This window comes from Barbus barbus, assembly GCF_936440315.1.
Source record: "Barbus barbus genome assembly, chromosome: 4".
Lineage (NCBI taxonomy): Eukaryota > Metazoa > Chordata > Actinopteri > Cypriniformes > Cyprinidae > Barbus > Barbus barbus.
Window position 1 is genome coordinate 2,480,952 of NC_136732.1, and position 10,369 is coordinate 2,491,320.

Genomic DNA, 10,369 nt, shown 5'->3' on the forward strand with positions numbered 1-10,369 from the left:
AAAACCATCAAAAGAAACAAATGTGTGACCCTGGATCACAAAACCAGTCTTAAGTTGCTGGGGTATATTCATAGATTCATTTTTTAAATTATAGATTTGTTTTTTATGCCAAAAATCATTAAGACATTAAGTAAAGATCATGATCCATGAAGATATTTAGTAAATTTCCGACTGTAAATATATCAAAACTTAATGTTTGATTAGTAATATGCATGGCTAAGAACTTCATTTGGACAACTTTAAAGGCTTTTAATTTTTTTTCAATATTTAGATTTTTTTTTTGCACCCTCAGATTCCAGATTTTCAAATAGTTGTAATTAAGCGTCCAGAGTCACATTTACTTAACTGTGTTCTTCCTGTAGACTCAAAATGCTGCATGTGTGTGTTTACTACACCGAGCTAAATATGACAACCTTCATTTGGTAACACCTTCTTGGGTAAAAAATTAATTCTAGAGGCTGTTTTCTTCTTCTCCTTCTCTAGAGTGTTGGGTTTTGGAATGGGTTAGTATGTAGACACAACAGGTGTCCTCATTTAGATAACTCAGTAAACATGTTATTTTGTACCACTGCACATTTGTTACACCATAGTAGGTGTGTGTGTGAGTGCAGTCTGATATTCTGGGAATGGAGGGGTCGTGTTGTTGACCCACCTGCTCCCATCTCTCTTCAGCTGGATCTTGTCGCAATTCAGCAGCTGCAGCCGCTCACAAAGCACGTCTTTGTAATCCGTCCTGGGTGGACACAAGGAGCAGAGGAAACACAGAGAGGCAGAAGCGGCTCATCTTGCCTTCTTCACTGATTTTACACTGACTGTCCTTCATGCTACTAGATGAACACATACCTTCAGGCCTGACACACACACCTGTTACATGAGCTTCATGCAGAGGGCAAAACTAACGGACACGTCCAAGTAACTGAACAAAACACGAGTGCTGCACATAATTTCACATGAAGATGACAAATATTCAAACCTGTGTTCCTCCAGCAGCATGCAAAGCATGTTTGCAAATGTGACCAAGGCAGAAATAGCTGAGCAGCCTGTTTGCTGCACTTTAGTCAAATTTTCTGAATGTGGGCTACAGTATGTATGTCAACGTCATGCCTGTTTCCAAACCTGAACCTTCATAGATTATAACAGCCTGTGAGTGTGTGTGGGTCCGCATTATTACTTTATTCTATTGACACAAATACATTAAAAAGTATCTTGTTACAAATACCTGCTCAACAAATCACAATCAAAATAACACAAAATACTGCTGTGAGAAATATTTCATTCATTTGTCATTTGAAAATATCAAAATAACACACAAGCACACCATTTTGAGAAATCAAGGTGATTAAAAAGAAAAACAGCTCTTGGAAAATGCGCACATACTTTCTCCTCTTTCGTAGGAGAAATACAGTTTCAGTGTCAGATGTTCATATAGTTATATCTCGACCAAATATTGTCCTATCCTAACAAACCATACCTCAATGCAAAGATGACTTATTCAGTTTTCAGATTATGTATAAATCTCAATTTTAAGGGTTAATTATTATCATTGTTTTTAAAATTGAGATTTATATTCCATAAATATGAGTTTATTAGTCAGAACTTGGACATGAATGGCCTCTCAAGCTGTAAACTCAGAGATAATTTTGATACCCGAGTTGGGTGGCCATAAACACGGCAGAGAAGAGAAACATGGCCAGTTCTGTAAAGTTTTATTTGTTTTTACTACGACATCTAAATGGCTTTCTCCTGCCATTAGAGTCATGTATATTTACATATATAAATAATCATTTAATCCATTACTGTATGTATTGAGCACAGCCAAAATAGCAAAATAGCCTGTTGAATATCTAGCTAGTGGTGTGAATGTTTACATGGTTACAAATGAATGAGACGCAACATTTTTTCAAAACCTGCTGGATATTGAATAAAAATCTTCTAGGGTATATACCTTTTGCTTTTAATAGGATTTCCCCAACAAACAGATTTCTGTTCTTTCCAACAACAAAGCACTTGAATGCGACAAACTCGTAATTAGTACTTCACAAGTGGGAAGTAGAAAATTTCCGATAACGCGTGAAAAGCAGCTTAAAACAGCTACTTTCCTTGGATTACTGGTCATAGGAAATCAACTAGTTCACAGTGAGCACACTGGATGTCACGTGATTTACTCGCATCTAGCCAAAAACTAGTCTTATTTGGGAAATTGACTGTTCAGATGTGGGGTTTTGCGCGTAAAGTGTCGTGTGTGTGTGTGTGTGAGGGGAACAGGGTCACATCACAGCGGAGTGTACCGCCCGTCAGAAATCGTTTTAACTGCGGCTTGTGTGCAAACACATACGGCTTGAACTGATGGTAAAACTAAAGACATTATTAATTGTCTTTATATTTACTTTGAAAGCTGAAGCGCGCGATTATGGAAAAGGGCGTTACATTTCCAACATGTGCTTGTGGTGTTCGGCCAATCACAATGCTTTGTGCCAGTTGGCCAATCAGAGCAGTCTGCGCTTGTTGGAAGGAGGGACTTTGTAGAAAACGTGTCAATGATAATGTTCTTTGATAATGTAAACGGACTTAGTGCAAATAGCCCACCTTTTGGCAGAGGCTATTTACCATAAATCCTCCCACCAACGCGTGATTGGCCCTGTCAAGATTATAAAGACCGGCTATGATCCAACAGTTCCACTGGCGCAGATGATAAAACGCATACTGTGTTTTTTTTTGACGCGATCGACTAGGGTTCGAACTCGCCTTTTGCCAAACTTTTCTCTCTCTTTTCAAATCTCATATCACATTGTAAAGGCATTTATTTAATAAAAATTAAAGAAATAAACAAAAAGTTGAAAATAAAATATCGGGTAGGTGTAGGGAGGGCTTATTGTATCAATAATCCATTTAATAATCTGAATTAAAATGATAATTTGCACTCAATACGTTATTATTGCATACTGTTTTATAATGTATTACAATACTGAGGTGCAGATAAAAAATGACATTAGCATGTATAAAATGTGAAAATCTACTCTTAGCCCAGCATATATTGATCTAATGTATTGGTTTCTTCACTTTCAAAATTACAAATGAACTCTTGGTCACAAACCGACTGATAGCTACTAGAGGGGTTTAATGGATAGCACAAGGAGTGCACAATATAGTTTACAAAATGAAAGATAACTGTGGTGCTGAAAAATGCTGACATTTAAAAGCATGAAATGATATTGAAGATGCCGTGGATGAATCAGAAAACACGTTGATTCATCTCACCTCCTAGCAGCTCACAGGAAATGTCCAGGAAGTGACATCTCTCCTACACATGTCAGCGGGACTGGGCTGCCGCCAATCACACACACACACACACACGTTGGTTTTTGTGGTTTATGGGGACTCTCCATAGGCGTAATGGTTTTTATACTGAACAAACTGTGTGTGCTATTGCCCTACACCAACCCTACACCTAAACTTAGCCCTCACAGGAGACTGTGCATTTTTACTTTCTCAAAAAAACTCACTCTGTATGATTTATAAGGATTTTGAAAAGTGGGGACATGGGACAATGTCCTCATAAGTCACCTTCTCCTTGTAATACCTGTGTCATACCTGTGTCATTATACAAATGTAGGTCCTCATTTGTCTCAAAAACACGCACACACACACACACACACACATCATACTTCATCAAAAGACTTTAATATTACTCTAAAAATGCTCACAATAATGTTATAAATAGACCTCTCTCTCACACACTTTTTAGGCCCTAATGAAAATTTCGGACGTTTTCACATGCCTTCATAGTCTCTCCAAAAACATGTGCGTATTTTTTTTTACCATAAAAGGGGAAAAGCAGAATTTGTGATTCAGTATGAGTCAACTGGTAAATGCTTTGAATACTTAAGACACGCTGTGACACACGCACACATTTCATTGCTTGTGGCAGGTAAAGATTTGCATCCAGTGAGAGTTACTGTCAGCAGTTCAAAATAGTGAAGTAAGAGCGAGCAGTGCACCGTTTGAACTAACTGACACATTTAACTATTCCTGATGCAGACTCGCACAGAAGAGGAACAAACAATATATGATAATTCAAGTAGGAAGTATATCTAGGACCAAAGAGGTCCAACTATACGCAAGGAATAAATTCAAACGTTGTGCACATTATAGAAGTACATATGCACATAGTCACTCTTCAGATGAAAACACCTTCAGTATTATTTATTTTTTAATAATTTGAGGCTAAAGGTAGTGAAAGTCTAGTAGTCCTCCACTAGACGATATAAATTACATATATAGGAAGAGCTCTTTTTTGGATCACATTATAGACATCATTCAATTCTTTGTTAAAGGTACAGTGTATTCAGAAAGATTTTCTGTTGCAGCCTTATGGTAAAATATTTTTCCACATTAATATCCATTTCATAAAGTAATTCCTAGTAATATATTTAAAATGACATTTATTTCATACTAAGTATATTTCAAATATCCTAACATATCACTAGAGACTTACCGATATGAAATTATAATTCAACTTTATTTGCAGTATTACTTGTGGACAATGCACATTTCTTAATATTAAGGCTAAAATGTGTTTTAATGTCACTATTGATGAGACATTGTTTATTGCATAAAAATTAGTTTTTCAAATTACTTTACTTAAGGTTAGGGCTGGATAATAGTATTATTTGTTTATTATTGATGCAACGATACTTATTACTGTAATAGTTTCCATTGCTATATGATAAGAACGTTGTCTAGTGCTCATAAATGTTTCAGCATGACTTTGAGATAGATTACTGAAACTAAATGAAATATCATAGACTTTTTCATGGCTAGTGTCTGCCTCTTTGGCCTATTTCATTCTGGAACCTACTTGCTCTACAGATCATACTAGTGTTGATATGCTACTGTTTTTTGATAGCGTTGATAGTTTCTTACAAGCAATCATGATGGTCAATGTGTTTCTTATCGAATGTGGTAACCTGTCATAAATAATGTGTCCACATTGTGAGGTCGTATTTATTTTTTAACGTATTTATTTTTTAACGTGTGAAAATTTCGGACTCATTGTGCAATCACATTTACACACTGCCTCCGAAACTTTCGTCTGTCGTAAATTTTTTTGGGATCAGGTTCGATTTTGTGCGTTTTCGCATCCGTAGCAAGCATTTTAATAGGAAAGGATGATGAATATGAAAAAAAGAAAGAAAAAAAACGCATACGAAAATTTCGAACTCAGTGTGCAATGACCTTAAGTACCAATGATGACCAGTGTTGGCAGGAATTGCTATTATTTACTGTAACAAAACAAAAACAACCCCCCACGTAAAAAAATATATAAGTTTAAATCTTTTGTTTTAGAAAGATAAAGATAAGATTGTACAAAAAGCAAGTCTAAAGATACTTTTAACAACTGGATCTGGCAACATGGCATAGGCTACACCCGCGCCCTCACTCTCAACTCTCTCAAGCCCCATTGACGTGAAATGCTTGGCATCATTTTCATTGACGACAGACACTGAACAATCTGTCTCAACTGAATTATACATGTAGACACTCATAGGAGTTTTGAAGTGCTAATTAGTCATTCAAAGTGCTTAAAATGTTACGATTATGAAAAATAGCTGGCTACAACCATAGTATATTGACCCCAAGCACACAGCCAACACAATGCGAGAGTGGCATAGGGACGACTCTGTGAAGTCCATTAGTGGCCACTGGACTTGAACCCAGTCCAACTTCTCTGGAGAGACCTGAAAATGATGAGCTTGAGATCTGCAGAAAAGAATGGCAAAATATCCCAAAATCCAGGTAAGCTTCTCATATCATACTCAAAGAGGCTTTAATCGCTCAAGCATGCTTCAACTAAACACTGAGTTTTGTCTTTCTATTAAATCAATTTGTATTTTATTTTAGCATAAGGCTGCTGATAAGGCTGTTGATGGGAGTGCTAGGTTTGCGATGGAACAAGACAAGCCTGTGGAAAACCGAGGAGTCCCTTGTGATCGTGTGTTTGTGCGGAGACATCCCGTTTCCCGTAAAAAGCACAGAGGGTGGATCGCATTGCTCGGAAACAAACGTCCCATGCAAATTAAATTCAACATGAAAATTAGGAAGTTGATTTATGAGAATATGGGATCAAAAAGACAGACGAGTTGGAAGACGGAGGATGCCACAACTTTTATCCGGACCATATGGAGTGGGAAGGGGGGGTGGTGATAATATGTGTCCTTAGCTGTCCCATTGCAGAACTCTTTCAAGCACTTAACCTGTCACAGTCGGAAAACACAGAGCGGAGGCCAAACATCTTTCAGATATTGGAAAATCAAATGAAAACTGGTGACTGGATGTCAACGCATTGCACAAGTTTCATTAGTAATGAAAGAGTACATGTCTTGCAGATATGCACAAAAACTCTTACTCTTTCCGTCGATTCTTAGTTATTGATCTGAATAATCTGACCTGTGGCTGAGCATGATCCCTTCAGCATGAGCTTGAACAAACAAGACCGTGAAGTATCTGGGAATAAACACGTACAACCAATAAAATCTGGAAGTAGTTGAACTCTTCCACACAGCGCTGAAAAATGGCTTCAAGCCAGTTCACTTGGAGCCGTTCACACTAATTGTTTCCTTCAGTCTGAATCCTCAAATCCCCTCCCGCTCTTCTCAACGTCTCCCACTAATGTTTAAACAAAGCCTCTAATTAAAACAGTAAACTTTTCATCAAGACGAATGAGTGTAGGTTAGTGTGAGGTCAGAGAGCAGTGTGAGGGTCAGACACATCAGAGGTCAGGTTGGCACTTTTATGACTAGCTTACTATATTTTGTGCAGTATGTACTGTATATTGGACTTTTTTTATCAGTAAATGAAACATTCTATTATGGTCAATTGACCCTTCGCAGGGAGCTTGATTGACAGGCGATCTGACCAATCAAAGCGCCAAATCTGCCATTTTGTCTGACAAACAAACCAGACAGGAGAGTAGGTTAAAGTGGGTGGACTTAAACTTGAAAAATGGTGCGTATTAATGTCTTTCCGCGGTTGAAACAAGATACCTTCTGATGTTCATTCATGTTTATTTCATGCTTTAACTAGTAAAGAGAAAGAGATAAGTTCACGTGCCTCTTGAACTGAGGCGCTAGAGTGATCTGACATGACACATTAAAGAGCCACAAAATGTTATTTGTCTGAATTTCTTAAAGTCTCAGCTTTAAAATTTTGTCTTTTTTTGTTTTATACCAGAAGTAACCTGCTCTGTCTTGTCTGTCTGTGTGTTGTCAGAGTTTTCTTTGCTCTGCGATGTATTTTTCATTGCGTGAGGGTGGCAAGGCTTGTCAGATGTGGCAATAGTAACAGTTTAATTAGGTAAACTCTGCAGGACTGTGGCCCTTGAGGTGCAGAATTGGACGCCTCTGTTGTAAGACCACATGGAAGGATAGTCATTCACAGTATTCTACACATCAGCTTCCCCTTGTATGTTTATTTAAGAAATGCTTTCACTAATTTGTAAATTATGTTATAACCTCCCAATACACTCAGCTCAAAAATCTGCAGATTTTATCTGGGCCTAATTATCCGGAGCTGAACCCCCGGTCACTGTATGTTTTCAATGAATGGACAAAAGCAGTGTGAACATTAAGGCAGTCATAGGGCCGTTCACACAAAACGCGTCTTTGCGTCTAAAAACACAAAAATGCTCAGGAATGGTTTTCCTCCGCCATGTTCCCGTCAAATAAAAAGTTGCCATGCCAACTTGCAACTATAAACAAAAGCTCGCAATGCTTGCCCCGCAGAGCCAATCCTCCCAATACGCAGAATACGCAAGCTGCGTAGGGTCCCCGAAACACCCCCTTGCTCTCAAAGATGTTTTCATTTTCGTTTTTGAATTTGGCCAGCGGTTATGAAAACATAAATGATAATTTTTTTTAATGCGGTGCGCTGTCACCCTTTCTACGTAAAACTCAGTCAAATCATGTCACGTGAATGTCGTACAGTCTCTTGCTCGAGACTAAAAAAACGGGTTGAAAGCGTACCAAGCCGCGAAAGATACTGTTTCTCGAGTACTTTCCGTGAGTGTGATTCGAGACGGAGCGAAAAACACGGACAAATGCGTTTCATCCATTCCTTCATCCCAAACACCCCCACCCCACCCTACACCTCGGCGATACAGCGTAGGGCCCCCAGAAGTCTAGAAACGGTACTGTTGCCCCGCCTCCGGAGTCTTCTGATTGGTCCGCTGTTTTGAAACTGACATGGCGTCTTAAAAATGCAGCACTCATGTGCGAGACACTGCAAAAGACGCGAGACGCAACAGTCAAACACATCTGTCTAATGAGTTTACATAGAAAAACAATGGAAAAGTAGTGCATTGGAATGGAAAAACGTGTTCTGTGTGAACGCCCCCTTGTGTGTTTGGAAAGATATATGTTTAATTTTGGGGTTAAATATCTGTAGAAGCTACAGACCGTATATACACTATTACGGAAACAGAACTGCAAGATAAACACTTCCATCCATTGACTGAAAATGGTTTTGATTGTCGGGGTCTGACAGGAACTGGTCAGGACAAAGACATATAGATGGCAGACACAAAACCAAGAATCTCCCCTGAGAAATGAAACCCTTCTGTCTCACTGGGACACGGTGAGTTCATGCACGCCTCTTTTCCTCATCTCTTTCTTTTTTCTCATATAAGAACTATTCCCCACAATGCAGAGCGCTGTGACGGCTGGGTTCATTGTTGTCTCATGTGTAACCTCTGTTGACACTCTTACTCTCAGACGCTTTCAAACCAGTTCCAGTGTTTGTCATCAAGTGAAACCAGCTGTGGCCAGTGTTTCCTTTCATTTCCAAGACTTGTAACATCGACTATGAGCTGAAGCTGAATATTCGTTCTTCTTCTTTTTCTGCTGTGTTTGAATATAAATATGTGTGAACATGAATTGACTTTACAAGCACACTGCTCATGCTGCAGAAATACTTCTGCTTTTTTGGTTGTACTCTATAATAACAGATCAGTAGTTGCACAAGTAATGAATAGGTATTTTCTTGAACATACATGTCACTAAAAATACATAAATCATCTAAAAATCTGTTTTTGAGTCCCAATTCGCATGTTCACTCAATGCTTCTAATGCTATTGCAACACTTTTTTTGTGTTGTGTTGACAACTTGTTTTCAAATGGACCAACCATCCATGCATCTGCGATTTTTAGTGGATTTATGGGGAAATTAAAAATGCTCTTGTGCCCTTGAAGGAATGGGATCTAACCCTTACTGTATGCAAATGGATTAGTGTAAGGCATATGCGATGGTAACTTCAAGCAAATTATTTTACAGTGTTGGATGATGTAACTTATTGTGGCGAGTCCTCAAAAGATTCATTTAAATATATTTTAATATTTAGGTTAAGTTTTGCATGTTTTAAGAAATGTTTATAAATTGAACAAATGAACAATAAATTAGAAATTCTTGTCAAAAGAACAGCTAATGAAAAGAACATGATTAAAACATAATGAGGTGATAGAAACTGTGCTGCATTGTCATGGTAAGATAAAGAGGAACTCACATTGTCTTTTACTGCTCCCTTTGCCATTCTACATTAAACTGCATTTAAAAATGATGACCAGCTTAAAGAAAAAATTGGGTAACAAAGTTATGATACTAGTCTAAGCATTTTATGCAACTGGCCTCTGAGGTCTTGTCACTTCAAGACTGGACTTCTGCATTGCTCTATCAACTGGCCTTCTATCCAGGGTAATACAGAATGTGGAGGCACATCTGGGCTACGTTTCTCAAAAGTGTAAGCTTAAAGGGTTAGTTCACCCCAAAATTCTACTCACCTTCATGTCGGCTCAAACCCGTAAGACCTTCGTTCATCTTCAAAACACAAATTAAGATATTTTTGATGAAATCCGAGAGCTCTCTGACCCTCCATAGACAGCAACACAACTGAAATGTTCCACACAAGAAGCATTCTTGTAGCTTCGCAACACTGAATTTGACCCACTGATGTCACATGGACTGTTTTACCGATGTCCTTACTACGTTTCTGAACCTGGGAACATTTCAGTTGTGTTGCGGTCTATGGAGGGTCAGAAAGCTCTCGGATGAGCGAAGGTCTTACAGGTTTGGACCGACATGAGGGTGAGTAATTAATGACAGAATTTTCATTTTGGGGTGAACTAACCCTTTAAGCATAATCGTAAGCTAAGTTGATCGAACTAGAGACCATTGGTGGCAATGGCTCAACGATCTACTTAGGTTTACAATGCTTTTGGGAACCGCAGCCCTGGTCTTCAGTCAGCCCTAGAGAACTCATATCACACGTCTCCTGATCTCTCACTCCACTGAAGTCACACTTCTACCACAAACACGCACT